Source organism: Lissotriton vulgaris, chromosome 10, assembly GCF_964263255.1.
Source record: "Lissotriton vulgaris chromosome 10, aLisVul1.2, whole genome shotgun sequence".
Taxonomy (NCBI): domain Eukaryota; kingdom Metazoa; phylum Chordata; class Amphibia; order Caudata; family Salamandridae; genus Lissotriton; species Lissotriton vulgaris.
This window is the reverse complement of record NC_141698.1, coordinates 9,744,225-9,772,103: the sequence shown is the minus strand read 5'-3', so window position 1 is coordinate 9,772,103 and position 27,879 is coordinate 9,744,225. Positions and strand designations below refer to the sequence as shown.

Genomic DNA, 27,879 nt, shown 5'->3' with positions numbered 1-27,879 from the left:
TATGACTCTAACAGAGATACCCCTACTACAGAACTGGAGTTACAGGACAGAAACTACTCCTTACCTAGGATAGATTGAAGACTAACCCTAGCCACGGGTCAGTTTGGAAAGACGGGAAAGGACCCTCAAGGACTTAGGTTGCCAGTAGGCGATCAGGTACAGCTCATGGACAGTCAGGACAGGATAACCCCAGGATTTGGATCAGAACCGGGTTCACCAAAGGGTTCGACCAACACCCGCAGCATTGGTTGTAACGCCTGCGCTACTCCCTCTCTGCAAGGAATCTGCCAATAACCCCGATTGGGTTTTCGAATCTCCCAGCAAAGTGCTTCGCCAGCACTTAAGGTTTCCCAAAACCCCGGCTGGGTCTGTGGAAAATACGGACAGAGTGATCCGCAGCTCTCTGTATCAGTCACCTATAGAGTACGTTGGGTCAGTGACAGGTCAGCTATTCGGACAAGTCGGACAATTTCCAATTTCTCTAGCTAAACCTAGGCTAGTTATACTGTTTTTCAGGTCAGTGTACCACCCCCCAATGTTGCAAGTGAAAGGATCCCCAAGTTCTGATTGGACAAAGGAGGAGGTTAGGTCATCACTCCACCTAAATTTTAGACTTTCTCAGACTTAATATTCAGTTTTCGTACCCACCCCTTACATTCTAGTTTCCCATGGCATATGTTTACAGAGGACAATGGGGTATACAGCAGTTTATTACAAATGTAGCAATTGCAGGTACAGTTCAGCTTCGTCCTGATGGGTTACAGGTCGGTTCCCAGGAGCATCTTGAGCGAAGCTGCCAGCTGGCTGGGTTCCACTGCTGCAAGGTTCTTTTCCCCCATCACGTGACTGGTACCATACGGGCTTCCAATATGGTGTAGTAAGCACCTCCCAGGCCCAAAGAATACGATACATGAAAAGCAAGCGAAAACAATTTAGAGAAACAGAATAAAAGATTACACTGTATACCACGAAATGGCTATACTATATCCCTTACTTTATAATAAATATTGCATTAGGGTAAGTGCAGAACAAACAGTTTTGCAAAAGCGGCAATGCAAGCTCGGAGCATGTGAGAACATAAAGCAGCCATCTTTAAGTGCATTGTGCATGAGCAACAATTTCCCACCAGAACTGCAAGTGCGTCACATGACATGGGTATGACCGACGCATGCGCAGACTAATTCCCGCGTAGCAGCGACCATTTTAGATAGCATGTTAGGTTTAGTAAACACATAAGCAAGCTTCAGTGGGACACCCCGTGTAGTGTAAAATGTGCAATATTAATAAGACGAACAGATTGATCACAAAGTTAAAGTTAATCGAGGTTCTTGATTACAAGCAAGTCGCTTAATGTGCGACCCAAGGACCACAGAAGACGAGGAAGGAGAAAACATGGACCCAAGCAGAGAGTCGGACGATTATCTCATTCAGTCACCACCTTCTCCGTCTCCGAAGCCTTTTGATTCTCCACCGGAGGATATAGGTGGGTTTCATAATTTAATGGAGAGAGTCACTAAAAGATTTGAACTTAACCATGGCAGAGGAAAAGGCCGAATGATTCTTGTATGACTTCAAGGAACCCTATCGTAGGACAGTTCGATCCTTACCGATTGTAAGTCATCTTTGGGAGGAAGGCCTGAAGGTCATGGAAGCACCAGCTACAGTGATTCCGGTGCTCGCCAGGTTGGACAAAAAATATAAGGCGCCTTCAGATGCTCCAGCTTGTCTTTTAGGTCATCCTAAGCTGGACTCCGTTATTACCCAAGCAGCTCAGCAAAAATCAAGAAATCCGTCAGCTCCTATTATGGCACCTCCGGACAGGGAAGGTAGAAGGCTGGACAATGCGGGGGAAGATATTTTCTTCTGTCGGCCCTATTTGTGAGATCTGCGAATGCCCTGGCCATTCTAGGGAGGTACGATAGGCAAATGTGGTGCGACCTTTCGCCTTACATGGACCATATACCAGAGAAGGAGAGACAAGAAGCCAGAAAAATTCTGCAAGAAGGGGAGAGTACTTTGGCCGAAGTCATAGATTGCGCTATAAACATAGCGACCACGGCATTCAGATCTCTGGGAGGAGCTACTGTGCTGGAGGCGAGGATGGTTGAGGGCAACAGCATTTAGACCGGAAGTCCAGACTAATATCTTGGACCTTCCTTTCAACTGTGAAGATCTATTTGGCAAGAATATAGATGATGCACTGCAAAGTATCAAAAAAGATACGGATACGGCTAAGTCATTGGGAACTCTACAATACAGGAAAGCTCTTTTTCAAAGCTATAAATGTAGAGGTCAATCATCTTACCGGGGAGGATTTCTAACAGGGTCGTTATTTCTCTTACTCCACCTCATCCCAGCCCTACCGTCCGCAGTATACACAGAGCCAGTCAGGAGGCTACACAAAATCGACTCCGAGAGGTAAAGGAGGTCGTCAGGGGAAGGACATCACCCGATGACAATGACAACCTTCTAATTCCGGCTTCACCGATTCCTCTGAGATCACATGTTCCCCTGGGTGGAAAGATTGCTCATTGTCCTCAACATTATTCAATTCGGCCACACTCTAGAATTTCTACAGAAACCCCCTCGTACACCACCGATACTTCAGGAATGCAAGCATTTACAGCAAATGCGAGAGGAGATTCATGCAATGCTCCGAAAGAGAGCAATAGAACCGGTACCGAACTCCCAAAGGGGAAGGGGGTTTTACTCCCGCTTTTTTCTCGTCAAGCAAAACATCCTTCAATGGCGGCCGATTCTGGACCTCAGATCCCTAAACACCTATCTCAAAAAGCAATCTTTCAGGATGGTTTCTCTGCAGGACATCCTTCTACTGTTGAACCCAGGAGACCATATGACCACACTAGACCTACAGGATGCGTACTTTCATATCCCCATCCATCCTTCACACAGTCAGTACCTTCGGTTCATGGTAGCCGGAGAACATTACCAATTCAAGGTACTGCCCTTCGGCATGAAATCAGCCCCAAGAATTTGTACAAAATGCCTGGCTCCAGTGGCTGCGGTTCTAAGAAAACAGAAACATCAAGTATTTCTCTACCTCGACGACTGGCTAGTCAAGGCACCATCAGCAGCGTTAGCCCGCGCATCATCAGAGGCTTGCTTGCAGTTGTTTGCCCGGCTAGGTCTGACTCTAAACAAAGAAAAGTCATCCCTTCAGCCAACAAAAAACATCCTTTTTTTTTTAGGGCAATACTAAATACAGACAGACACAAGGCGTTCCCCTACAAAGAAAGGCAGCTGAAGATTATTTGTCTCTTCCAAGATTTTACAAGAAGAAAGTGTCTTTCAGTACGCAAGTACAAATCATTACTGGGAACAATGTCATCTTGCATTCCCCTTGTACCTCACTGCAGGTTAAGAATGCATCCATTTCAAGAGCAACTGGATCTGCAATGGCGTCAAGCGGAGGGATCCTTCGAGGATGTTGTCCAAGTTACACTGGTCATGGTTCAGGCAGCAAAATGTTGGACCCGAAAACGAAATGTCTCGCAGGGTCTTTCATTCCTCACAATTCCAGCTCCATTGATAGTGACAACAGATGCGTCCCTAGAAGGATGGGGAGCGTTCCTTCAAGACCTTCAAGTCAGCAGTCACTGGAAGTTGCAGGATCAGCAACTGCACATAAACTTACTAGAACTCAGAGCAGTCTGTTTCGCATTGCTAGCTTTCCTGCCAAGCATAAGAGCATCATCTGTGTTGATAAGAACAGACAAAACAACTGCAATGCACTACTTAAACAAGCAGGGAAGAACAAGTTCACTCTCCCTCGAAGCCTAGGACATATGTGGATGGGTTCTACGACACAGGATATCCATATGAGCAAAACATCTCCCAGGGGATCAAAACATCAAGGTGGATACTCTCAGCAGGCTCAAATCGTCCTGCCACGAGTGGGAGTTGGATCAAGGAGTCCTGAACAAAATTTTTCAAAGATGGGGAGAACCGACAGGTGACCTCTTCGCAACAGCGGAGAACAGAAAATGCCGGTTCTTAGCAAGCTGGCTTCCCAAACGGGGATCTTGGGGGAATGCGTTTTCAATGGCATGGTCAGGCGTCTTTGCCTACGCCTTTCCTCCAATTCCCCTGTTGCCGCGAGTGCTTGTAAAGATCAAGTAAGAACCGTGCAGACTAATCCTAATAGCCCCATGGTGGCCCAGACAACACTGGTTCACAGAGCTTCTGCTGCTCTCGGAGGTCCATCCGATTCGTCTCCAACCAATACCCTCGCTTCTGACGATGTCCCAGGGACAAGTGCGCCATCCGGACCCCGAGATCCTTGCGCTTAGCAGCCTTTCTCCTGAGCACTGTGAATTTCAGCATCTAAACATCTGAGAAGAATGTAAAGATATCCTCTCCAAGGCCAGGGCGGATAGTACGAACAAAACCTACAGAATGAAGTGGAAGAGATTTTGTCTCTGGTTTCAAAGAAGTAACGTTCATCCTTTGCATTCGGCACTTCATGAGATAATTCCATACATCTTGCTTTTAGCGAAGTCTGGTTTGGCTCACGCATCTATAAAGGTACATTTAGCTGCAATTTCACGCTACAGAAGGACTGGTTCGGGACCATCCTTATGGTCGGCAAGAATTGTTAAACAATTTATGAACGGATTATTCCGAGTTTTTCCTCCAATAAAACCGCCTCAACCTCTTTGGCGTTTGAACATAGTCCTTTCACAATTAATGAAACAGCCCATCGAACCTATACACAGGGCAGATCTCAAATTCCTATCGTGGAAGGTGGCTCTTCTCATCGCTCTAACTTCGGCCAGAAGAGCTCTCACAATTCAAGACCCTTTTCTGCAATTTCAAGAGGACAGGATGATTCTCAGAACTAATCCGAAATTTATCCCAAAAGTACCAGCTGACTCATTTGAATGAGCCATTAGGTTTAAAACGTTTCTTTCCACAACCAACAACCGCAGCGGAAAGAGTTTTACATTTGCTAGATGTCCAGCGATTTCTCAAATTCTATTTGCAAGAGACTAAACACTTTCGCAAGTCTTCACAGCTTTGTCGCTTTCAGCGCACCCAGGAAGGGCTTCCCTTTATCGAAACGTGGGATTGTCAGATGGATTTCCAGTGCTATAGTATATTGTCACCAAGCTGCTGGGAAACCTCTGAACGCACGAGTTTGTGTTCATACAACGAGAGAAGTGTCCACCTCCACTGCGTTATTTGCAGGAGTGCCAATCCAGGATATCTGCAGGGCAGCGACCTGGAGTTCTACACACACCTTCACCAGGCATTACTGCTTGGAAGCAGCCGCAGAGACAGATGTGGCGGTGGGAGAAGCTGTGCTGAGGAACATTATCCAGTAACCGTGAGCCCTCTTTGCATCCCTCCATCCTTTTGTCTTCATTACAAATGCACATTTTTTTCTATTGGTATGTTTAGTTGCAGTGATTACAATGTTTATATGCAGAATTCTAAAATAGCTATGTACAGAATGATGCTGTATTAGGTAACTATAAAAAAAGAAAGTGCTTTATGCTACTGCTCGCTATTCTGATTCAGGCATGTGAATCCATGAAAGCTCCAATATTGGAGTAAGAAAACCAGTTACTTACCTGTAACTGTAGTTCTCCAGTATTGGAAGCTTTCATAGATTCACATGCGACCCACCCTCCTCCACTGAGAGGCTCACCTTGGTTTTAGCACCAAAAAGTGTTTTTATGCACAAATGCGTGAAAATCTGAGGAGCAAAAAGTTCTCTCAGGAGGGTTCTAAAGGGCGAGGAGCTCTGATTGGTTCAGGGAAAAGTTTGGTCTCTTTTACATAACAAGGGTTATGGGTTGCAAAAGGGAAATGGGCCTAGGCCTCTTTTCAGTTTGCTATACTACTTAGCATTGCTTTTTTATATACCGGAGACTCCCGTCTCGACGACGGGTAATGATTCAGGCATGGAAATCTATGAAAGCTTCCAATACTGGAGAACTTTAGTTACAGGTAAGTAACTTGTTTTCTTCATGGCTCCTCTCTGGTCACAGACAGCACAGCAGGTCCAGTCTCTTCGCTTCTTTCTCCAGTATAGGAGTGTTATGAAGTGGGTACCTGGAGGTGCATGTTTCTACCTGGCAAGAGCTAGTTGGTGGTAAGGATTCCTGGACCATGCTAAAACCAGTGGAAGAAAGTTCCTGGGGCCAGCCTTACCCACTGTAAGTATTTTCAAGATGGCGTAAGGCTTCACAAACTCTAAACTTGGGGTGTGGGTGTGTTTGGGTAGTGTACTATGGTAATCCTAGTGTCTTCCCACATGTAACACTAAAGTCCAGTTTGGGGCAGCCAGTGTACCCACAGTAAGCCTAGAGATAGAAGTCTGGTAGAACAAAACACAGTTCATCAGCAACCATATAGTGGATACACAAGAATTGTCTTCTCATCTTGTTTTGTTTTCTTTGAAGTGCGCCCCCAGTGTTATATGTAAAATCCAGTGAAAGATTTTTGATGGGACAAAGCAGGGTTCTGCAGCCACCAGACAGTGGATACACAAGTATTATCTTGCTATCCTGTTTTCTTTCTTTCAAGCGCACCCCAATGTGTTACATGTAAACCAAGCAGACCTTTCAAGCAGACTTTGATACTCATGCAAAGTTTGACACTGTAATGTCAAAAAAGGATGCAAACAGCCCTGACCCTACATGTTCTGGGAGATATGGGAATCACCTCTTCCTCAGCTCAGCCTATAGTACCCTAAGGGAAGCACTTCAAACACTCTTCATGGATCAAACCAGTCGATGGGGCAAGTACCTTGTTTCAGCTAGCCTTGTTCACACAGTGGTATAGCTTCACTATGTCTTTATTGCATTCTATGTCCATTGATGTTAAGTTAAACTCAAGTCTGATCAGTGTGCGCCTTGTCGAGAATGGTAGCCTGAAGATTTTCCTGAAAGCCATAATATGTAGATGCTCCAGTTTATCGGACAATAGGCCCGGGAAAGCCAGGTGGCCATAGCCGATTGTTAAAAATAGCTTGGCTTGTATTACTCTTCGGATGCCCTCAGTTGAGTGACTCACAAGGTTCTGATGGATTTTTTCATAGGGCATGTGTGACCTTAGCGGATTTTGTCTCCATTGATTTGGCCTGAGATGTTGTTCTGCCGGTATCTAAGAATTGTACACCCAAGTAGGTGTATTTATTTGCAGTTGCAATTCTGAGTGGTTCAATGTTCCAACCCAACGGAGATTTTTTTGGTTTATGTCCAAAGACCATTACCTTGGTTTTATTTGCATTAGTTTGGAGCTTGTTTTCTGAGTTATATCAATGGAGAGTCTCCAATGCCCTTTTCATGCCTACTCCGGTTTGGTCCAAGATGACAAGGTCGTCCGCATATTGCATGATGGGTATTCTAAGGTGGCACAATTCAGGTGGAAAATATTAGTTTTAGAAAGTGCCGCTCCCAGGTCCGGTGTATAGGTTAAACAGTGTTGGCACAATCACACAGCCCTGTTTTAACCCTTTGTTCGTATAGGTCTTGGCAGTTGCGTGTGACTGTGTGAGCTTCGTGCGGACCCATGTGCCAGTATGGAGGGACATGATGGCTGCCAGAAGTTTCCCTGGTATCCCCCACTTTACAAGCTTTTCCCACAGTATATTACGATCGATGTTATCAAAGGCAGCACTGTAGTCAACAAAACAGGCTTACAGGGGTGGGTTTATCCCCTCTGTGGCCTTAGTTACCAGGTATGATATGATAATGCTATAGCATTATCCATTGTTGATGAGTTCGCCCGGAATCCAGTCTGGTAGTATGGTATTATTTGGTTGTCTATTATCCCTTCCTCTAGCGCTTTCAGTAGGAATTTTGCGTATGCCTTCCAATCCATGAGCAATTAGTCTGTAATTCTCAGGCTGTAAGATGTTGCCTTTCTTATAGATTGGTTGCAGAATGGAGCCTTTCCACGAGTCTGGTACTCCTGAGGTATTGAAGCAATGGTTGAATAGACAGTGCATATGTGGTGCCCAAAAGGCACGATCTTCATTAAAAACACTTCCCGGTTACCCGTTCGGTCCTGGGGTCCCATTCTTCCTTATGCCTTTCAATGTGAGCAGGGTTTCTTTTTTGCTAAGAGCGAGGGCCTTATTCTCGTTTACCTCTAGACAATGGTTTTCAGCTGCCACTGGTTTTCGACTAGATCTTTCCTGGTCAACTTATAACTTAGTTGCATAGGCTGCCCATTCCTTGGCAGGTATTGCATTGTGTGTATTGCTTCTAGCATTGAGATTATTAACGTAATTCCAGAATCCCCTGCTCTTGCTGGGGGCAAGCAATGCATAAATACATTTCCATTTGTCTTCGATGATTCTCTGTTTCAACTCCCAGACTGTGTTTTTGTGCGCTCTTCTTGCTGCTTTCAAATGTAATTCGGACTTTGAAAATTTTTTCCTCCGATACTGTTGCTCAACCAAGTGACACAGCTTTTTGCTCTCTTTAAATTCTTTAAGGTCTGAAAGGATTACAGGCCCACTACTACAATGTTATCCTTTGTATGCCAATTGTTTTCCTGCAGTCATAGTGTTGGATATTGACAAAATGATTTCCAGCCAATTTGTATGAGGATTAATTATGCGTGTTGCCTTTTTCCAGGCATTATATTTCTCTTGGTTAATAGGACCCCATTTTATACGTCTACTCCGAGCAGTATCTGTGTTCGTGTCGATCATTTTGCCCGCCGTTAAATGTTCAATGTGCATTGTTGTGTTTATATTGACCAGGATTGATAGTGGATTGGCTAAAGGTAGCTTTTCAAAAGTTACTTTTCCATAACATTTGTTGAAAATCTGACTTCACCAGTGAATTGGCTTTTCTGATAGAGACTTCTAGCCCCAGATTACTCACCTTTTCAATGTTCTCCTGGTGTCAAACTGAATCTGTAAACTTCAGCAATACCTCTGGTCGCTAGCAGGTAGTGCTGTGCAGTTCCACACTGATGCTGTTCCAGAAGTGAGTTGCGTAGCCTATAAAGGTGCCACTTCCCGCATGCTGACATCAGTTCTTGTCTTTCTGTGCCACTATACACGGATCTGGAGCGGTCTCTTGTCTTTCAAAGACACTGGCCTGAATATTTTGTTAACATTTTCTTAGTGTGCAAAGGATGTCCCCACCAGAAATGACAGGTTTAAACCCCTCTAGAGCCTGTCGCAAATAAATGTCTGTGACAGATCCCCATCAGGTGTACCTGTGGTGCCTGGGGTCGAGTCATGACTCCATGGCCTGCAGTGAGTGTGCCGGTGAACCCGAAGGCCATCCGGTACGTGAAGCCAGACTTTACATCAATAAGAACAAGAAGGCTCCTCGATGAGACCTAGCTAAGTCGAGTTAGAAGGTTCGGTCCCGGTCCCAGTCCCATTCCTGCTCTAGGAGTTTCCTAGCCACTCCAGAGGCCGGTCTTTGTTGAGATCAAAATCATCCAGTAAGTCCAAAAACTAGCAAAAGAAATCTGAGTGGGACTCTGCCTCCTTTCACCACTCGCATTTGCCTGAGCAGACGACGTGGCAGCGCCATGGCTTTTGATTTTGCTCCCAAAATCACTGGACTTTGAGGGTGATCTTGCAGCTTGTTTCAGCACAATCAAAGTTTCCGAGTCAATCTGCCACTCCACAATAGATCTAAGGGTTTCACACAGCCATGCTCCAGCTCTTCGTGTGCTTACTTACTCTCTTGCACTTTTTTGGGTCCCAAGGAGCTGAGAGGCCTGCCATATGAATCACTGCCGGCAGGTTCATCCTTTGTGCCAGTAGGACCCTCTGAGCCCATCACAACACCTCTGACTCTGGTCCGGATCCCGTCTCCAGTGCCACAGCTCATGCCGGTCTATGGGACTTCGACACTGGTACTGAATTAATCAACGCACCAAAAGTGGGCTAACTGTTGCCTCCCACTGACTGGAGTACCAGGCTTCTTCCCGTAGTAATGTAGATGCTAGGGCTGGGGCTATGGTTGAGGAAGAGTTGATCCACTCTTTAATATCCCAATTACTGGCTGATCCGCTATTTCAGAGTAGCGGCACCAACATAGGAGCCACAGGGGACGGACTGCTGGGCCAGACCTTATATTTGGACTTGTGCTCCTCGTTACAACTACTATGGGTAGTGCTGTTGGGGAATTGGCCACATTAAACGAGGGTGGGACCTTTAAAACCCTGTGACATACTAGAAGTGAGATTGGTGCTTCCATCTGGGTTGATACTTAGATGTTTCAATATTTATAATAGAATGGAGAGACTTTTTGGCATAGGTTAGACTCGGGGGAACATGTGATGAATGCACACAGGTGTGCTGTATGCCAGGTGTAAATAGTTAAACGGAGTGTACTTTAGACAGGGATTCCTAGAAACTCTATAGACCTATTCCAATACAGTGGACCACTATTTGGTTCAACACTCTAGGTCAGGACCATACATTTATCTTTTAGGGCAAGAAAATTCATGGTGCGGGAGCCTGCATGGGTTCTGCAGAGCACTGTGACCACTCGTCAGTCATTTTAGTGGGTTAATTATGTCTGTAGGGGTTGTATGCTTCTGGTTCATTCCGTTTGTTACGGCCTCCACAGCGTGCCTCTCGTGTTTGACATTGCGTAATAAGTCAGTAATTACCCCTCCTCTATGCCATGTTGGTGTCTGAGCTCCTGGAAAGCCAGCAGTATTTTTGTGTACACAGATCGCCTAAAGTGGAGAGGCCCACCGTGGGCTGAATTGTTGTTCAGTCAGTGTATCGAAGGCTGGGAGTGCCCACAGTTGGAGAGCCGATGAGTATAGCGTAACATTGTGTCTCGGATGGATATACGCAGAACAGCAGCGCTTAGCTTAGTTAACCTTACTGCCTATACCTGGGACATCCCGTCTGGAGTCCAGAAACCAGTCCTCTATTGGGTGCCCCTTATTCCTCTGTACAACCGACCAACCAGGGATGGGGGCACAAGTGAGCCACTGTGTTGGCCACTGCCATTGAGCTGCCTCCTAGTAAAGCTCTTACTTGGGGGCACCCAGATCCCCAAACTATCAGAGCATGCAGTTTGTGGAGCCGCACTCTATTCCAGCCAACCACCATATCAAGACAATGAGGCTAGAGTTCAGGTCCCTGAAAAAATGCTGGGGCAAGTGGACAGGCAAAGCAGAGGAATTGTGTATTAGTTAAGGCAGCACCAGCATTTCGGCTATTACCACCGTGCCAATGGGTGATCGTGGCAAGGAGCCCCAAACTGTCAAGGAACTACGCATGCTGGCTACCACTGCCCCCAGGTCCCCCAGTATAAGAATATCTTCTGAATGACATATGTTTACCCCCAGGTATCAGAACGTGTTGAATTGATGCCCTAGAGCCACTGTTTCACGTTCCTGTTGTGACACTCTGCAGTGGGACAGGCAGGATTTTGTTCAGTTCAGTTTAGGGCCAAGATAGTGCCAAAATCTTCCAGTATTTACATCACCTGTGGGAGGACTCTTTGTGTCACAGAAGTACACCAGTGCATCGTCTGCATATAGGGAAATAGCTTCCCAAGCGCTGCCACACCAGATCCCCCATTGTGGCCCCTGTAGGTGAATGAGGCTTGCAAGGGCCTCTATTGCTAAGGCAAAAATCGGTGGTAGCAGTCATCTCTGCCTTATGCCCCTGTATACATCGAACGCAGCAGATATCTGTCTGTGCTTTGTGGACCCAGGCTGTTAGGTTTGTGTAGAATAAAGCAATCCAGAGCAGTATTTCCGAACTCAAGCCTATTGTCTTCGACACTGCCATTTAATAGGGCCATTCCAGAGTATCAAAAGCCTTCTCGGTCTTAAGAGATAGGTCTATGGGATCCGCTTGTGTGTTTTCTTCCATGATTCGGAAGAGACGTCTTAGATTTAGGAATGTATTCCTACTTGGGATGAAGCAGTTTGATTGGTATGGACCAATGTAGGGAGAAATAGCAGCAAACTTTTTTCAAAAACTATCTTGAGAATTTTGCAGTATGTATTAAGAAGAGGCAACGGTCTATAGAATTGCATCACCAGCGGGTCCCTGTCTGGTTTAAGGAGGACTGCGATCATTACTTCTCTCATGGTCTCTGACAGAATGTCCTTGTCTCTGGCCTGTTGTTACAATAGAAGGATTTTCTGGCAAGTTTACTTCTGTAGATGAAGTAGAACTCCACTGTGAGTTTGTCCATTCCTAGGGTTCTTTTGCATGCTATCTAATAGATTGCAAGACAAAGTTCCTCAATTGTTAGCAATTCATTTATTGTGTGGCGCTGTATGGGGTGAAGCCTTGGAGTGGAATTCTGTTTAAATACTCCTGAAGAGAAGAGCCTTTCCCGTCTCCTTGTCCGTGAGTAGTAATAGTCTAATAGTCTAAAAATACCTTAATGATGACGGCCTGTATGTTAAGTATCTACGCAGTTGGGGACCTAATAGGGTGTACTTGGTACCTGGGACCTTGAGACCTCAATAGCCACACCAACACTTGTCCCGCTCTGTTCTCCTCCGCATTTTCCCTAGCTGTGCATTCTGCGTAGTCCAGTTTCCCTATCCTGGCCACAAGTCTCTGTGTTCCCTCCTAAGGAGAGTGACATCGCTGTGATTTCCTTCATTTACCCCTACCCGCACCTTGGCCTCCTGGATGGTGGGTTCTAAGTCACGGAAGACTTTGACTTAGACCATTCTAAAGAGTTATTGTGTACAGCGTTAAAGCCTCCTCTCACTATGCTCTGTGCCATCAGGTCCTGTAACCGTCTGGGAGGTAGGTTTGTTAGAAATTGTGATTGTTTGCTATTGGGTGGGTATATCGTGGCTAGGGTGACTAGGACCCCATCTAGTGATCCCTCCACCACCACATATCGTCCCTCTGGATCTACTACTGTGTGGGTTGTCATCAGTGACACACTAGGAGCCACCCAGATAAGCACCCCCTTGGCATATGCTGAATAAGAGGTGGCAGTAGTTTGGCCCCTCTATCTATTTTGTAGTTTAAGGAGTTCTGTGGCGGTCATGTTTGTTTCCTGTATGAATGTCAAATGTGTCTTTTTACGTAGCAAGTAGGAATATATGAGATGACAGTGCCTAGGTGTGGCCATTCCCTGGATGTTCCAGGAAAAAATATATATAGGCAAAGACTCCAGTAGGCGTTTCGTCATATTGCTGCCCTGTTCTTCCTCCCACCTCCTCACTAGGTTGGGCCTCTGAGGGTCATATGCAAATCTGGTTCCCGGCCAATGCTATTGAGATGATGCTGGTAGACCACAAATGAAACATAAAACTTTTAACCCCACTCTCTGTCCCTGGTCATGACATAAACGTGTTAATACCCAAACAGAAGGAAAGGAAACACACCTGAATTAAGTCAATCAAGATCAATATATTGACATCTTATTCTCTTTTTTTCGGTTTGGTAATAATATAGTATGACTGTCACAAGCAAACACATATTTTTGAAAAACTGCGCAAGGATTGGTCTCTGAAGATCTTCGACCAATCCTTGCCCAGGACATCTAGAATGACTGTTATGTGGCCAAGTTCACACTTTATTGTGGTTTGGACACCACCAATTCCTTTGGGTGGTCCTTTGGCACCAGTGTTGCCATTCGGCTCCATGCGTGGCTGCGATCAGCTGGATTCTCTATCGAATCTTCCTTATGAACACGCCCTTCGATGGACTCGCCTGTTTGGGGACAAGTCTGATTCCACTTAAGAGCAATTTAAAGTGAGCAGAGCTACTGTACCCCCTCTGGACTTATCTGCCCTGCTTCGTCAACAGCACCAACCTTACCACTCCTTCTGCGGATTTAGTCGAGCTGTCCCATACCGCTAGCCTATCCATCCTCAGTAAGAAACCCTATGGTTTCGCGGTCGTTGCCGTGGTGCCCGCGCGAACAAGGTCAATGGGCCACCCAGTCCAATGCACCCCTACAGCCCCACCTGCTAAACCTTTTTAAAGGATGCCTTTTGAGAAGCACAGCCACCCAGTGGGATGCAGGATCCAACGATTCTTCCCAAGTTGGTAAGCTACAACATCAGACAGGTCTGTCCTGCAGATCATCCTCAGAAGATATGATCTCGATTTCTCTTACATTTCCTCTCTTGTCCAGTACACCTTCCACTGTACCCCCAGCAACTGACGAAGGACCATGTCTCCATTTTGCAGCACAAAGTGCAAGTCATATTGGCAAATGGGGCTGTTGAAAGGGTGACAGCTCTAGAAGTTGAATGTTGTTGATATTTCTGATACATTCTGGTGCCCAAGAAGTACGGAATCCTTTAATCTATCCTAGATCTGCGCCATCTCAAAGCCTTCCTCCGGAGGGAGAAATTAAAAATGCTCATTCTGGCCCAGGTCTCTCTTCCTGCGACCCTGGAGACAAGAGGTTGGCGATGAAACTGCAGGATGCCTATTTTTATGTATCTGCCCTCCTGACCTATCCGTGTCAGTCTTTGATTAAGACTGGCTGTTGAAGGTGGGTTCGCCACAGACAGTCCTTATCCACCTCCAGACGATCTCAAACCTTCTGTCATCTTAGTGAATCATTATCAACGGCTACGTCACACCCGATTCCTTCTCCGATTCTCACCTTTATTGGATCCATTCTGGATATGGTTTGGTTTAGTGCCTTTCGCCAAGGAAAGAGTCCATGACATGTAGGCTATGATCCTCATCTTACATTCTGGGACTGATGGCTTATTGTATCCGGCTGGTTGAACATGCCAGTTGGCATATGCAGGCTCTGCAGTGGGATCTGAAATCGCAGTGGGCCACAAAGTCAAGGCAACCTCTCCTACCATGCTCACATTTCAGTAGAGACTCCAGCAGATTATGAGTGGCAATTGCATCTGGAGGTGGTGGAAGATCTTTTCTGCAAATGGGGAGAACCTTGACGCTATCTGTTCGCTCTCCCTTAGAAGACGGTTTGTAAGCACTTCTGTCCGTTTGCGTTTTCAACGTGTTTCGCACTTGGAGACGTGCTCCACCTCCAATGACATTCTGGACCCCTGTATTCCTCTCTGCCCAACCACTCCCGCTTCCCTGAGTTCTCAAGATCAGGAGCCACGAGGCCCAGGTCATCCTTGTGCTTCCCGATTGGGCACAGAGTATGATATCCAGAACTCCTGGGGTTGAAAATCTGTCCTCTGATCTGGATGCCCTTCCAGAAGGATCTGCTGTAGCAGCAGCACGGCTGGGGTCTGCACCCAGGCCTATGCAATGTCCACCTTCGATCTTCCTCTGGAGTTGGGTGAAATCCTCTTGGCAGTCAGAAAACCTTTTACAAAAACGGTCTACACCTGTCGTTGACACATTTGTAGGTTTGTGCAGCTTGTTCCAGATAGACTAGCACCAGGCTAAGATATTTGACTTTTTGTGACTTGTTCTAGCCCTCACAGAGCAAGACTTTCTTTGGACCCTTTTAAAGGGTATCTTTTAGCTTCCCTGTGGTTGCCAGACCAGCCTCCATTAAGTCTCCAGTTCCACATTTTTTTAAAGGTGTTGCAGCATTTGTTTCCTTACTACTCCTTTATCATGCCAGAGTTGGGTTAATTGGTCCTTCCTCTCCTCATATGTACTCACTTTGAGCAGCTTCAAATCTGCCACTTGCAGCTTTTCCCCATCAAGACAGTTGTCCACATCACCATTGCATCGGTGCAGCTGGTGAGTATGTGTCAAGCTCTCGGTTTCAACCCGCAGGACACCATTTTTTACTCAGGCAAACTAGTTTCAAAATCGAGCATCCTTCTTACCAAATGTTATGACGCCTATCAAACCATCACCCTGCCAGTGTTCTATGCTCTCCTTCACCCCTCTAAGGAGGAGAAGAGAAAGCCTCAATTGAGACCTTAGAAAGTGCTGAGCTTTTACAAGGATTGTACCAAAGAAAAGCTATTTGGCTGGAGCGAAAAAAGGCAAGTCTGTACAGTGGAGAACTCTTTCCTGCTGGATCGGTCTCTACATTGAGATCGCCTACGTATTGGCTAAATAGACTGCATGCTCGTTTCGCCACGGCCAAAGCTGCTACAGCTGAATTAGTGCGCTGAGTCCATGTCGTAGACATTTGCAAGGTGGCTATATGGGCGCCCCTCCATATGTTTACAAAAACTGTTATCTAGACTCTACAGTCTACAGGGCCCACTCACAGACCCACCTAAAATTGCGTACTGATTTCGTGTCTATTCAAAAGATGAGGAATCAGCAGCTAGAAGTCGCTATCAGGAGAACATGTTACTTCCCTTCGGTAACGCTCCTTCTGGTAGAGAGACTATCTAGCCGCAGATTCCTCACCTACCCTCCCATCCTCCTCATTCTGTGACTGGACTCCATCCCTTATAAGATCCCAAGTCTAGGAGTCCGAACACTGATCATACCAATGTGCATTTGGGGCTCCGCATCTGGGGGATCAAAGTTTTTAAATCAACTGACATCAGCTCACAGGAGTTATTGTGTATTTCCTATAAAACCTATATAGGATCTGCATGTTTAGACAACATACACTGTAGGATTGGTGTCTGACTGATTCTAGACACCCCCACTGGGTATGTTAGCCTGTATACCAGCTAGCTCGCAGTGCCACTAGAAACCTCTCTTACCAAGGAGAGAATAGTTTTGGCAACTATCGAACATGATAACCCATTTCTCTCAGGAGCCTGGAACCAGTGCAATACTTTTCGCTCAGTCACTCGTGCTCACTTAGTCTCAGGGAGATTCACAGAATAAACGATATGGATGTTTTTCAATAACCATTTATTGAACAGTTGTCATTCTAGTGTAAAATAGGTGTGCTGAAACAACCATTAGACAGAAAGAGATCTAAATGATTAGAGGCACTAGGAAAGTAAAAGGATGGTAGATTTCTACTGTATGCTAAAATCATGAACACATCAACAATGGGAGGTGGAAGCACACCATATTCCTCAACAGTTCAACAAATTAATCCAAGCTGTAACGAAACTGGCTCAGTGTCCCAAATGACACTATCAAAGCAAAACTCCGACAGGTAGGGAGACATTTCCTCCCCAAAACCAGTGCACAGCGTAATTTGCCATTTGGCGCATTCTACTCCATATTCAACAATTTATTTATGATGTTCCTGCGTTTCTCCTTCTTTATGTATACTCTCTCTGAAATTCTAGTCGACACGTGGAAATGTGCGCCATTTTTCCAAATTTCTTATGTTTAAAATGTGTCCATCTGGACCTCTATGTAAGAACACAACTGAAGCACTGTTCATAAAAGGCAGCGTTTTTTCAAAAGAAATCCAATGCATTTCGGGCTGAAGAGTGCCTTCGGCAGGGGTCACTAAAAATGACTAAATAATAATCAGTACACATAATTTGTAAAGATGTATCACAAAGTTGTTCACTCAGCCCAACTACCATATCACGTCATCACATTCTTTGGCCCGCAATGAAATCATTTGTTAACAGTACATGCCCTCGCTTTACTTCCAATTTTCTCACCCATCAAATGGCATCTGCATTCCCTTATTTGCTCCTGTTCCTCTCTAGATGTTAACAGAGCACCCACCTCCCCATGATTATATCATAGTCGAACCGAGCTCTGCTAATAAACCTACTCACCCCCTTCTCTCTGTGTACCTCTCAATTATCAAACACATTCCTACCCCCAAAAACAATTACCAAACTTGCTGTTGACCCTCATATTATACGGCCCGAATGTTTACTCTAATTCATTACTTCTATTCCATCCTACCCTAAATCATGAACACAGGTAGATATATAAAATACATGACAATAAAATGTGTACTCCCACTGTGCAATCCTAACTAGTTGTACCTAGCAAGTGTGTAGGTGTTAAGCCAAGAATCCCTCTAGGATAAAGTCCACCCCATTACCTGAAGTGAGAGACTGTGGGACCCCATCTTGGTTTCAGGTTGGACACCAAGCAAGGGATGTTGGACTACTGCGAGCTGGAGTATCTGCATGCCGGAGCCTCAGCGTCTCGCGTCAGTGTGTTGCAGGGAAGTCCTAGTTCTCCTCCTCTCTCAGCAAGATGTGATGTTTATGTACCCAAAGGTATCCCCGGGGGTTTTACTTTGCTGTGCCACTTGTCAGACTTAGGAAGACATCAGGATTGAACTTTATACATAGTTATTATGCAGAAGATGGTAGTCCTGCTTAGTTTCCAAGAATGCATAATGTACGAGGCTTTTACTAGGGAGAATCCTGCGTTGTGTGTGCAGTGTCGTATCTAGGTAAAAGGTCAGTTCCCAAGAACCAGTGTATGTAATGTAGGGGAGAGTATAGGTGAAAGGTTACGATGTTACCTGAGCCTATATTGGGGTAACTATATGGAATATAACGGAGTGTTACCTATATAAGTTCTTCATGTCATTTATGGACTGGAAGGGTCTGAGAGAGAAGCCACACTGCACCACCTACTGGTGTGCAGAGTTACAACTGAAAAGGTTCCGGGTCCAGTCTGACACCTGGTGGGAGATTCAAAAGGTGAGGAGTGTCTGGCTAGAAAATATCTACCAGGAACAGCGTTACCAAGGGTAAGTAGCTTGCTCTTTAATTATTGAAAATAGAGGTTTTTTGTCTAGCTAGTCCCATTACTGAGATACAGTATTAGGATTTTAGTTTGTGCATTAGTTTTCTCAATAGGACAGCTAGGCCTTACACAGTGAAACATAGCTTTTGGGGGCTATTCACTGTAAGGACATGTTACATGTCCTATTTTTAAATCTCATGCACCCTGCCTTGTAGACTACGAGAACTACATAGGGCTGACTTCTTATTTTTTTAAAAATAGGTTTTAACCTTCTAAAGAGTTAATTATGATATGTTAAATTGTAGTTTCCAAACTAACATAGGCTTCAACTGAGGCCCGAGGCCATGTTTTTTGATTGTCACTGTAGTGGATGCTACAATACTCCTGCCGTCTCTGGTGACATTTATTTCCAGACCTGGTATATAGGTTTTATACTAAGAAGGGATGGATAGAATGCTTGAATTAATATCATTCACTGTTTTTTACTTGGACTGCATCCCAGTCCACCCCGAACTGCAAGGCCAGGTCCTTCCTGAACCGGAACACAAACAACCCAGGACCAGTTTCGCCCTGGTTGTGGCTCATCAGTCGGGTGTAGCTTAGTTCCAGTGACAGTGTACACCGGACCTATGCCTGGGCATACATTTCTCACTTAGGGCCGAATCTAAGGAAGGAAAACATGTAGTGGATGGAATGCTTGAATTAATGTCAACCACTCATCATTTCTCAGCCGCATCCCAGTTATTTTGCACACCATGCCACCTCAGGTTGGACCCAGATTGAATACATTTTGTAGCATTTACTAGGGACTTAAAGGTAAGTTGATTATACCAATTAAAGGGGGAGCACAGGCACTTTACAACGATTCTCAGAGTTAAAGTGCTCAGATGTTTAATACCAGTTAAAATGTAGGATCCTGCAAAAGATGAAAAATATGGGGTGACCATACAGAAAAGGTGGATTTCCTACGCCTGTCATGAGCTGGCATCTATTCATGCAACTCGCGCCCTCACATGCACCCTTTAACGGTTTCATTCTTATTGCCCATGAGCAGAAATAATCCCAACACTTTTCTGACTATTCCTCCTAATATGGAGTCAAAACAAGTTGAGGCTTTTGGGAAACAAGTGTTCGAGGCATGTGGGCTGCTGAATTCATATCTTGTGCATAGATCGCCGCCTAGTGTTGGGTTCGGATGATTGCACATTGTTGTCCTGGAAGTCAAGTCAAGTCAAGAGATTTATATAGCGCGCTAAATACCCATAGGGTCTCAAGGCGCTAGGGGAAGGGTGGGGAATTACTTGTCGAATATCCAAGTTTTAAGTTGCTTTCTGAATGCCAGGTGGTTCTGAGTAAGGCGAAGGTGAGTGGGAAGTGAGTTCCATGTTTTAGCTGCCAGGTAGGAGAAGGATCTACCTCCCATGGTGGCTTTGTTGATGCGAGGTACAGTGGCAAGGGCTTGGTTGGAGGATCGCAGCTGACGGGAGGGGGTGTAGAAGGACAATCGTGTGTTGAGGCATTCGGGCCCAAGTTCGTAAAGTGCTTTGTGTGCGTGGGTTAGGAGGCGGAAAGTAATCCTCTTATTTACGGGGAGCCAGTGGAGGTTTTTCAGGTGATCAGAGATGTGTTCTTTACGCGGGATGTCTAGTATAAGCCTGGCTGAAGCGTTCTGGATGCGTTGGAGTTTTTTCTGGAGTTTTGCGGTGGTGCCGGCGTATAGTGTGTTTCCGTCGTCCAGGCGGCTCGTGACCAGTGCATGGGTGACCGTTTTTCTAGTTTCGGTGGGGATCCAGCGAAATGTTTTTTTGAGCATGCGAAAAATGTTGAAGCAAGATGATGAAACGGCGTTGACTTGTCTGGTCATCGAGAGTGAGGAGTCCAGGATGATGCCCAGGTTCCGTGCGTGGTCTGTCGGGATGGGTGCTTTTCCAAGGGCTTCTGGCCACCAAGAGTCATCCCAGGTGGAGGGGGAGGTGCCTAAGATGAGGACTTCTGTTTTGTCTGAGTTCAGTTTCAGACGGCTGTGCTTCATCCACTCGGCTACTTCTTTCATTCCTTCGTGTAAGTTAGTTTTGGCGGTGGTAGGGTCTTTGGTGAGTGATTTTTTTTTTTTTTTTTTTTAAGACGTTTACTAATGTTCAAAGGTACAGTACACATAGCGAAGCCTACAACCCTGCGGGCCGGCTGCAAATGAACGGTGAATCGTGGGGGTGTGGGCCATCATAAAAAGGGCATGTCATTGCGTCCCTTGTGTCCCCGGTGTGCTAGGACTTGGAGAAGATAGTCACATTTTCTTAAGTCAAGAAAGGAGAAGTCCATAAATGACGCCTTATTTTTCGGGTCTTTGGTGAGTGATAGGATCAGTTGAGTGTCATCCGCGTAGGAGATGATGTTGAGATTGTGTTGGCGAGCGATGGCCGCAAGGGGGCTCATGTATACGTTGAAGAGGGTGGGGCTGAGTGACGATCCTTGTGGCACGCCGCAGATGACTTCAGAGGCCTCTGACTTGAATGGTGGGAGGCGGACTCTCTGTGTTCTTCCAGTGAGGAACGAGGTGATCCATTCCAGTGCTTTTCCTTGGATTCCTACGTCTCTGAGGCGCTGTAGAAGGGTGCTATGACAGACTGTGTCGAAGGCAGCGGAGAGGTCGAGGAGGATGAGGGCGACTGTGTCTCCATTGTCCAGTAGAGTTCGAATGTCGTCTGTTGCTGCGATGAGGGCGGTTTCAGTGCTGTGTTTGGCTCGGAAGCCAGACTGTGAGGAGTCGAGGGATTTGTTGGCTTCGAGGAAGGCGGCGAGCTGGTTGTTGACAGCTTTCTCAATGACTTTGGCCGGGAATGGAAGAAGCGAGATGGGGCGGTAGTTTTTGAGTTCGGTGGGGTCAGCTGTGGGTTTTTTCAGGAGGGCGCTGAGTTCTGCGTGTTTCCAGCTTTCCGGGAAGGTGGCGGAGTTGAGGGAGCAGTTGATGACATCTCGGAGGTGTGGTGCTATGATGGAGTCTGCTTTGTTGAAGATGTGGTGAGGGCATGGGTCAGTTGGGGATCCTGAGTGGATGGAGTTCATCAGGCGGATGGTGTCCTCAGTGGAGATTGGGTTCCAGTCGTTAAGGATGTTCAAGGGGGGTGAAGGTCCTGCAGAAGGTTGGGTGGGTTGGTCTTCGGGTCGGTTGTCGAAGCTGTTGTGGATGTCTGCGATTTTGTTGTGGAAGAAGGAAGCTAGGGAGTCGCAGAGGGCTTGGGAGGGGGTGATGTCGTTGGAGTTGGCTGATGGGTTGGTAAATTCTTTGACGATGTTGAATAATTCCTTGCTGTTGTGGGCGTTGTTATCTAGACGGTCTTTGAATGCGGCTTTCTTGGCAGACCGGATTAGTTGGTGGTGTATGCGGGTGGCATTTTTGAAGGCGTCCCTGGTGTTGGTGTTTGGGTCTTTTTTCCAGGCCTTCTCGAGGGAGCGGCAGTGTTTCTTCGATTTCTTAAGATCATCGTTGAACCAGGATGCGTTTTTGCTGCCTAGTTTGCTTTGGCGTTTTTTCAACGGTGCTAGGATGTCGGCGCTGTTGGATAGCCATTGGGTGAGGTTAATGGCTGCTTGGTCGGGGTTTGAGGAGTTGGCGGGGGGTTTAGTAGAAGCGATGAGGAGATCTGGTCGATGGTGATTTTGTTCCAGTTTCTTCGCAGGGTGGGTTGAGGATGGTTGTGGATTGTGGTCTTATTGTAGGTAAAGTGAACGCAGCTGTGGTCCGTCCAGTGAAGAGCTGTGGTGTGACTGAATGAGACATGTTTGCTGGAGGTGAAGATAGGGTCGAGCGTGTGACCTGCGATGTGGGTGGGCGTAGAGACAAGTTGTTTGAGTCCGAGGTCGGCGAGATTGTCCAGAAGGGTGGTGGCGCTGCTGTCATTGCTCTTTTCCAGGTGAAAATTGAGGTCTCCCAATAGAATGTAGTCCTCGGAGTGGAGGGCGTGTGGGGTGATAAAGTCTGTGATGTCGTCACTGAATTGTGCACGGGGTCCTGGGGGACGGTAGAGGAGGGTGCCTCTGAGTGTGGTCTTGGGGTCGGTGTGGATCTGGAAGTGGAGGTGTTCGGCGCTGGCAAGGTCGACGTCAGAGCTGGTTGATGCGGATGGAGTTCTTATGGACGATAGCGATGCCTCCTCCTGTATGCTTGATGCGGTCCTTGCGGGTGATCTTGTATCCTTCCGAGATGGCAATGGTGATGTCTGGGGCTGAAGAGGCATTCATCCATGTTTCTGTTAGGAAGGCGACGTCCGGTGAGATGGTGTCGAGTAGATTCCAGAGGTCGATGGCGTGTGTGTGGACCGAGCGGGTGTTGAGCAGGATGCATTTAAGGTGGTTGGTGTCAGGTCTCTGTTTGGTGTTGGTGGATGAGGAGCTGGTTTTAGTGCCGTCGAACTTGCAGGAGTTGCAAGAGAAGGGACCATGGGTGAGTCCAGGAGCGGCTTGGACGCAGTTGGGGGAGCGGCCGGGGTTAAGGGCTAGGAGGGTGGTGGCATCGTAAGTAATGCGGGAGGGCTGGGCAATGCGAGGACCAGGGGGTATGGCGCTGGGCGTGGTCTTGGCGCGGACGGGCGTAGACGGGCTTACCTTTGGCGCACCTTCGGCGCGGCCGCAGCGCGTGGACGCTGCGCGTTGGAGCATCAGGCATAAATGAAGTGTGGAGGGGGCGGAGCGTGGGAGGGTCAGCTGGGAGGCGGGGTCTGGGAGGAGACACGGGTGAAAGTACAAACAAATCGAAATGGCCGCCCAGAAAGAAATCGAAAGTGGGGCACAGCCGGAGCTTCACTCAATGATTCTTGTTACAAAGTAAATAAAGAGACGCTTAACCGACAATAACATTCGCCGCTATACACAGTTAATTATAATGGAGCAATGCGAGCACAAACGATAACAAGCGCTCAAACGTTATGCAATTAGTTAGGAAAAGCAATGCTGGCAGAAACGATACCAAGCGCAGTGAAATGATCTATGCGCTGTAGCAGGACGGCAGTCAGCAGGTATCAGGGCAGGCAAGGCAGGCAGTGAGCACAAGGCTTCCGTGAAGCGAGTGGAGTGCTGGGGGAGCGACTGTGATGGAGGGAATCCAGACGGTCAGAGCCTTCGAAGTATCACGAGATAGGTGGCTCCTCCCCTGGACTACAGTGCGCATGGGCATCCTCTCAATCCTCAGATTGTTTTTTTCCGCCATTGGGTTCGGATGTACTTTCTTGACTCAAGTTCGGAATCGATATACAACACTTTTCGCAAGGCAAAAAGGCCTTCGGGCGTTGGTATTGTCTCTCGTTCAGGTGCCCAGTACTTGATCCAGTTCTTCGAACAGGATGTCGACGGCCGTTTGCCTTTTCGACACCTAAGGCCCCGACGACGATCGACGATGGAACGGAACCCGTTCAAGAGATGCCCTGTCTGCAACTCCAAATACCCTCACATTGAGGTGCACCAAGTGTGCAATAAATGCCTATCACTGGACCACGACGAGGCCAGCTGCATGGCCTGTTCCAAGTTCCGGTCAAAGAAGACACTTCGGCTTCGACGCGCCGCACGGCAGTCGGCACAGAAAGCAGCGCCTGACCCGGAGAACATCTTCGAGGCTGACGACGAGGGCGTCGATGAAGAGGATCCTGACCAGCAGTCGGAACCTGCGTCGGAGCACGACTCAAACTATATTATGGACGAAGAAGATGACTACGTCCATGACGGAGAGGACGCGGAAATAATAATGCCAGATCCTCCGCCACCAATGAACAGTGACGTCTTGTCACTGCCCCCAGCCCATATAACACCCGTCGGGGGAAGACTTCAGCAGTTCTGCCAGTCTGGGAAGGCATTACCACAGACAGGTGGGTGAGAGAACTTATCCAATACTGCTATTGTCTAGAACTAACCTCCACTCCACCCAACATACCCCCAAGACACCTTCCTATGTCCGCAGAGCACATGCACTTATTGCAGCAAGAAGTACTCTGCATGCTGCAAAAAGGGGCCATAGAACTCGTGCCTTTAGAACAACAAGGTACAGGGGTGTACTCACTGTACTTCTTGATCCCAAAGAAGGACGGGTCTCTAAGGCCCATTCTAGACCTCAGACCCCTGAATCAGTACATCTTGTCAGAACATTTTCACATGCTAACTTTACAGCAGGTTCTACCATTGCTCAGTCAAGGGGACTTCCTAGCAACCCTAGACCTAAAGGACGCATATTTCCACATTCCCATTCACCCAGGACACAGGAAATATCTCAGGTTCACCATCAACAACCAGCATTCCCAGTTCAAGGTCCTGCCTTTCGGGGTCACTACTGCCCCCAGGGTGTTCACAAAGTGCTTGGCGACAGTGGCTGCGCACCTTCGGAGACAACACATCCATGTCTATCCTTACCTGGACGACTGGCTTGTCCAAGCAAAGTCAGCCCAGCAATGTGCCAGCCACATGTCCCCCACGATTCACCTCCTACACAGTCTAGGATTCTCACTAAATTACACAAAATCACATCTTCAACCCGCACATGTGCAACAGTACCTAGGTGCGACAATAAACACTCTGACAGCAACAACGCAACCAAACTCTGCCTGAGTCAACAGCATGCAATTGCTTATTCAGAACTTCAAGCCCCAACGCTCACTCCCAGCGCAGGTATTTATGCAGCTGATAGGCATGATGGCCTCCTGCATCTTCATAGTCCCTCACGCGAGGCTACACATGCGTCCGCTTCAGGAGTGCTTAGCACGACAGTGGAACCAGGCTCAGGGACATCTAAAAGACCTAGTGTTGGTGACCGGTCGTGCATACAACTCTCTGCATTGGTGGAACACACAAAACCTTTGCAGGGGACGACCGTTCCAAGAGCCTGTACCACAGATAGTGCTGACAACGGACGCCTCTCTCCAGGGTTGGGGAGCACATGTCGTCCACTATACAGTGCAGGGAATATGGACGACGCAGCAGCAAAAAATGCATATCAACCTGTTGGAGCTGATAGCGATCTTCATGGCGATGAAGGCGTTCAAATTGCATCTGTGCAACAAAGTCGTGCTGATCCGGACGTACAACATGACTGCCAAGTATTACATCCAAAAGCAGGGAGGCACTCACTCTCCACAATTGTCTCATCTAGCCCAGAGCATGTGGATGTGGGCCATTCAAAGAAACATGTTCCTCATGGCGGAACATCTCCCAGGCAAGGACAACCAGATAGCGGACCTGCTCAGCAGGCACAGCCATCAGATGCACGAGTGGGAGATACACCCCTCGGTGCTCCAACCATATTTCCAGCAGTGGGGTCAGCCGGAGATAGACCTATTCGCCACAAAGGAAAACGCAAAATGCCAATCCTTCGCCGCCAGGTTCCCACACCCGCAGTCTCAGGGCAATGCGATATGGATGAACTGGTCACGCAGGTTTGCGTACGCTTTTCCCCCAGCACCGCTCATACCACTAGTGGCACGCAAACTACGACGGCACTCCATGATGCTCATCCTGGTTGCTCCAAAGTGGGCAAGGCAGGCGTGGTACACCACGTTCCTAGAACTTTCAGTGGTACCTCACCAACGACTGCGCCTCAAGCCCAGTCTCCTCACTCAGAACCGTGGAGACATTCAGCACCCAGATCCACAACAGTTGAGCCTTGCAATATGGCTCCTGAGGTCATAGTTTGGCTACCTCAACTTGCCCCCTGACTGTATGAACATCATCAAGGAGGCAAGAAGACCTAATACCAGGGCCTGCTATGCGGCCAAATGGAAGCGCTTTGTCATTTACTGTTCCAATAATGACATAAATCCACTAGATGCATCCACGCAAAACATTATATGTTATTTGTTGCATCTATACAGATGCAATCTGGCATATAGTTCCATCAGAATACATTTGGCTGCGATTTCAGCTTATCTTCAAAACAGGCAGCATCTTTCTCTTTTCAGGGTGCCAGCCATTAAAGCCTTTTTTGGAAAGTCTCAAAAGGGTGATTCCTCCCAGGCACCCTCCTTCGCCTGTGTGGAACCTGAACATAGTTCTCACCAGGCTAATGGGACCACCCTTTGGACCTCTTCACTCTTCTGAGATACAGTTTCTGACATGGAAAGTGGCTTTTCTAGTTGCAATCACGTCACTGAGAAGAGTTAGTGAGCTTCAGGCCCTAACTATTCAAGAGCCTTTCATACAGATTCATGCAAATAGGGTAGTGCTACGTACCAACCCTAAATTCATGCCGTCGCAGTTCCATATTAATCAAAAAAATAGAACTGACCGTTTTCTTCCCAAATCCAGATTCAGTGGCAGACCGAGCACTGCACACATTGGATGTTAAAAGAGCTATCCTGTATTACATAGACAGGACAAAGGATTTCAGAAAGACTACACAACTGTTTGTTGCCTTCTCTCCTCAACACAAAGGCAACCCCATTTCCAAATCGGGTATAGCCAGATGGATTGTTAAGTGCATACAGATATGTTATCAAAAGGCTAAACACACATTAACAGTTCCCCCTAGAGCGCATTCCACACACAAGTTAGGGGCATCCATGGCTTTCCTAGGTAACATTCCTCTAGAGGATATATGTAGAGCAGCCACATGGACCACCATACACACATTTACCAAACACTACTGCGTAGATGTACACTCCAAACAGCAAGCTGATGTAGGACAGGCTGTTCTCAGAACTCTTTCAGACTGCTGCAGCTGGCACGGGCAACCACCGCTAAGGAGGTAACTGCTATTTATTCTATGCACAGATATGAATTCAACAGCCCACATGCCTCAAACGGAATATGCTACTTACCAGTATGCATCTGTTCTTGGCATGTAGGGCTGATGACATTCATATCGCCCGCCCTCCTCCCCGGTGCCTGTCGCAGCTGTAGCACTCAGAATCATTCTCAGGCATGGTCATCACTTACTGTATTACACTCCATCTCTGCCACAATGGCGAAAAACAATCTGAAGATGGAGAGGATGCCCATGCGCACTGTAGTCCAGGGGAGGAGCTACCTATCGCGTGATACTTCGAAGACTCTTCCAGGACAACAATGTGCAATCATCCGGGCCCAACACTAGACGGCGATCTATGCACAAGATATGAATGTCAGCAGCCCTACATGCCAAGAACAGATGCATACTGGTAAGTAGCATATTCCTTCCTCTCCCATCATCTTGGCTCTCAGTCATCCTCCTGATACGCTATCCCGATGCCCGTTGGGATTCGGTTACATAGCCTGTTGTACTTTTTGAATGATCTTTATGGTGTTGTCTCTTCAGATATTCTGGGCATTTGTCCATATTTAGGCCTGAAATTGTGCTCTTTGTTACTCCTTTATATGCCATAGCCTTCCTTACCAGATCATGTAGAAGCGCTCCGATAGTACTGGACTCT

At 47.0% G+C, this 27,879-nt stretch overlaps 1 protein-coding gene across 3 annotated transcripts in view; it reads left to right on the top strand.

Annotated features, from left to right (window-relative positions):
* WNK3 (WNK lysine deficient protein kinase 3) overlaps nucleotides 1-27,879 on the top strand; it is a 794,746-nt gene that overhangs the window by 342,592 nt on the left and 424,275 nt on the right. The window lies entirely within an intron of this gene.